The sequence below is a fragment of the Adiantum capillus-veneris genome, chromosome 24, assembly GCF_014529385.1.
Source record: "Adiantum capillus-veneris isolate H3 chromosome 24, ASM1452938v2, whole genome shotgun sequence".
Classification (NCBI taxonomy): domain Eukaryota; kingdom Viridiplantae; phylum Streptophyta; class Polypodiopsida; order Polypodiales; family Pteridaceae; genus Adiantum; species Adiantum capillus-veneris.
The window spans coordinates 59754648-59759163 of record NC_140954.1 but is presented as its reverse complement, the minus strand read 5'-3'; the positions used below and the strand labels follow the sequence as shown (position 1 = coordinate 59759163).

At 39.9% G+C, this 4516-nt stretch overlaps 1 long non-coding RNA gene across 1 annotated transcript; it reads left to right on the top strand.

Annotated features, from left to right (window-relative positions):
• The first annotated feature begins 778 nt into the window (after nucleotides 1-778).
• Nucleotides 779-4264, top strand: LOC147426443 (uncharacterized). The gene is made up of 2 exons (XR_015186181.1): nucleotides 779-2240; nucleotides 3423-4264. It is a non-coding gene; the product is annotated as an uncharacterized LOC147426443 (long non-coding RNA).
• The last annotated feature ends 252 nt before the right edge of the window (nucleotides 4265-4516 follow it).

The following is a 4516-nucleotide window of genomic DNA, read 5'->3' as shown; positions in this document are numbered from 1 at the left end:
TGTGGAACCATTTTTTTTTTGTTATTTTTTGTTTTGTAGCTCTTTATTGTGCCAAATGTTCTCTTAGGTATGAGATTTTTCAAGCTTATTACAAGTTTGATGGCTACATATATATCTATAAGTCTAAAGTGAACTAAGAAAACACATAATTAATGATAATAATGAGCATGGCTATATAAATACTCATGCTAGGTCAGCAAAATGAAAAAAATACGACATTTTCATACTTAATTCTATATTTAGGAAACAAAATGTGAGGTTGCAATAACCATACCATGTGATCAACAACCTTTGGAGTTTATGAAGAAAATAATGTCATGGGCCATTAGGAAGGGAATGGGTCTAACAAGGCCTCTTTATTTGCCATGAAATTAAAAATGAGACTATGGAATGGACAAATGGGTGGATGCCATGTGGATTGAAATGGTGGGTAGGGCAAGGGCTAAAAGTGAGTGGTCAAACTTGTAGGCATACACACACTTTTTTAAAATATAAAGAGAAAATCTCTTATAAAATCCAAAAATTGAACCTTTTTCTAAAATTTTTGGGTAGAAACCAATCCATTCTCTCTCTAGTGAAGGCCAGTTTCTCTCCCATCTCCTAAAAGGGGGTCTTTCTCTCCCATCTCCTAAAAGAGGGACCCTCCAAAAATGTGATGGTGGTTCCCTCTCTCTCTCTCTCTCTCTACTGTACCAACTCTCACTCCTCTTTACTACACCTTGTAAATTGTATCTCTTTCTTCTATGCACTTTTTCCTCCCGAAAAGATGTTGCAGCAGAAGTTTGAACCTCCTTTCTCTCCTCAATCTTCCTGTATTCTCCTAAAGCTTACCACCTCTTGAAGCTCTCCATTTCTCTACTACACGCTTCTCTCGAAAGCTGAAGATCTGTAATATATCCTACTTCTGGATGTTCTTTGTTGCAAAGATTTACTTTCTTGAATAGCTTCCTTGCTCCTTCTTCCCCATATAACTCTCTAGAGTGGATCTACTTTCCTCTATAGCTTCTTTACACATTCTTCCCCATTTATCCAACTTGCGGGTGGAGGGACATAGCGGTGGTATTGAATGTCTTTGTATACCTTCTAACCTTACTCTCTATGCAATTGAGACCATGAATTTGTTAGGATCAGCCCAGCTTGGGGGGCAACCCTCTTGTGAACAAATTGTAAGGATTATATAAGGCCTAAGAATCCTGAATAGAAACTCTCTTATCTTTTTCTTACTGGTTGTGCATCCTTATCCTTCTCGCTCTTGTCTACTCCCTTTCCCCTTTGTCATGTCCATCAGAGAAGCCATTGGTTTCTCTACGACTGCGTTCTCAACAACTAGTATCAGAGCTTTTGGTGCAAGATCTTTCAGGAAAGGGTTAAGGGAGTGCTCGTGGGAGCTGTAGAAGAGAATCGGGTAAGGCGCCATGGTCGGCTGAAAGGTGTAATAGAGAAGGAAGGCGGTTTTAAAGTCATACACATGGTGCGGGATAAGGGCGGCCCAAAAACTCCAAGGGCTGAACTGGTGGTACTAGGTGGGCTCAGCCTGAGAAAAGGAGCGTAGGTGGATGGAGACCAGAGGAGGTGTTATTCAGCTTTGATCAGTGCCCATAGCTCCAAAGGGGTAGCCAAGATATGAGGCCAAGTAGAGGTGGCGCAGCCTGTGGATGGGCAAATAGATCCATACTCACGGGAGGCCTGTATCTCCTCCAAGGGGAAGCACAAGCCTCACAAACTTTTGTTCAGTGACGGCAAAGAAAAACCTGCGGATGGCCACTGCGTACTGCCATTCGGGCTTGCCAATTCTCATTCACACCATTGATAAGACCATTCACAACATAATTTTAAACAGAGTGGATGACAGGTCTGTAGATGGGGCAATCCATTCCTGTGTATATGTCGATGGAGGAAAAGACGGGGTTTCGTTGCAGCTATCTGCATTTCCATCGCTAGAGGCAGCACACACACACCGCACGATCATTTTTTTTTAATTTGGAAATTTTTTTTTTAAAAGATTTACCATTTTAATTTTGGTTTTGGCCATTGTCAAGAGGCCCTTCATGCTTGTGTTCAATTCAACAAAATTTTATTGACAAATTTCATAAGATTTTGATCTTGCAAACCTGTCAAAGCCACCAGCAAAGAAGTTGACTTGTCTTGGGAAGGAAGTTTCAACACACCGAGTGCCATCGATGCCTCCCTGGATGAATTGTGTGGAGAAGGTGATTCTCTTGACAATGACCCGCCCTTTGGTGAGTTTGGGACCAAGCTATATGTTAGAAACCTGAACCATGATATTTTATATGTTTGGTGATACAAGGTGTTGATACACACTCAAAAATGGTTTTCATACACATGTTCTTATGTGATTTATGTCAATTGAAGATTGCACACAACCCCCTACATGATTATGATATAAAGGGATAAGACACTGCTTCGGCGAGTATGATGACATCGACGGTAAGACCTTCCTCATGAGGCAAGCCCCATTCCTTGTAATCGCTACTCATGAGGTTAACGGGTAAACCTAAACCCGAGGTTAGCTAGAGTATACCAAAAACTCTAGGGTTTGGGCGTAGACCATAAACATTGCATGATGGTAGCTCGGTAATAGCACCGGGTTGTGAGAAAACCTAAAACTCACGGTTTGCGAGTATACCAAAAACTCAAGGTTGAGAGTAAACCTAAGACTCTTTGTCTCATGAGAGTGTGAGTTTAGTTCTAGGGGGTGTTGGGACAAAGATTGTGCCAAGTTTGGTTGAAGGGGTCGATTGTTAGGGTCAACAGAACTTGGGCAGGCAACCCTTTGTAATGATTATATAAGGCCCAAAAATCCTGCATACAAACTCTCTTATCTTTTGCTTATTGGTCATGCATCCTTATCCTTCTCTCTCTTGTCTGCTCCCTTTCCGCTTTGTCATGTCCTTCAGAGAAGCCACTCGCTTCCGACTGCATGCTCAATAGAATTTGCATAGACTAATCATAAGTTTTTGTGTGCATGCAAGATTCTACTACCCATGGTTCAATAGGGTGTTACTGAATCTATTTCTTGTAGCAATGTACAATACAAAAATGGTTTTTGGGTGACTATCAACTACAAACAATTCACTACCAAATTGATGTGGGTGACAATGCAACCAAGCTTAAGAGATGAACACAAGATCTCAAGGAGACACATAGGTTCAAGGGCACACCAATGGAAGGGATGAATCATGTAGTTAGAGAAAACCCAAGATGATAAGCAACTAGCAAAGGTGCAACACATGTATATAGCTTCAAAATTGAATCTAGAGACAACATTGACTCTGTTGAGGTTTCCTGTAAATTGTACTTCCACTTCTTTGTAAAGTTTCTAGGATTGTGTATTTTTTATTTTCACCTCGTACTTTTCTTCTAATGATTGTATGATATCCATGGCTTGTTCATTCTTGCAGATGTTCTTCCATCCAATTTTGTAGAGTGAGAGCTGATAGAATCCTTCACTAGGACCTTTGAAGCCATACACGTGGGACTTGGCAAATTACTCTATGCTGGTTGTCCATCCTTCAAGGGACATCATTTTTTATAGCCATACTTATGTCATGAGAAGGTGAAATGGGTATGGTAATCTATTTCATTCACTCACCAAGCCTGCACACTTTGGAATGGCCTACTCCAGACGGAGCATTGATAGTATCAACCAAAAGGAGAACTACGGTGGATGTGCATGCAACCATGAAGTGAACCTATGGGTCCCACAAAGCAACGTTAACATGGTTTATGTCTCTTCATGTGTTTGCATACAGATTTTGATTGCAGAGTGTCCACATGACACCAACATTGTGAATTTGCAAAGGGGATAGTGCGATGAAGAACTTTGGATGGGAGACCATGGTGGTCAACTGCCAAGGAGATAACATTAAGTGCTCTATAATTGGGGAGAAATTGGTGTTCATATACATACTTAAGAAAAGCCTACCACTGGTCTTTCAAATTGGTGGAATCTAATGATGGGGGAATGGGAGGCACTCAACTTTGATGTTGCTGATAGAGAAACCATTGGCTTTCAAATAACAATGGAGAAATGGGAGGCACTTAACTTTGATGTTGCTAGAGAAACAATTGACTTTTAGATATGTCTTCATAGTGCACAAAATCTCTACAAATAACGATTGGCACCTCAGCCATCCTCAAGAGTATCTCAATCCGAGATATACATTGCCCAAGCAATACCCATTTGTTATCAATGACAAGGTTATTTGATCTAGAAAAGAAAAGAGCATTCTTTGTGAGGACATTGCATTTTTGCAATATATTTCTATAAAAACTTATACCTGGTACAAATTTTTCTCCCATTTATACATATGTATTTTGAATCTAGTCGCATATTTATTCATTTTCAAGTTGCTCATGAGTATTTTATTTTTTGTTAAGTTTTCAACCAAAATGTTCAACTTCGTTGATTGGAAACACCAATTCCTTCACTCTTGGTGTCTTTTGATGTTTTGTCATGTGTTTTATCTAAAAATTATAATTTTTTGTTAATCTT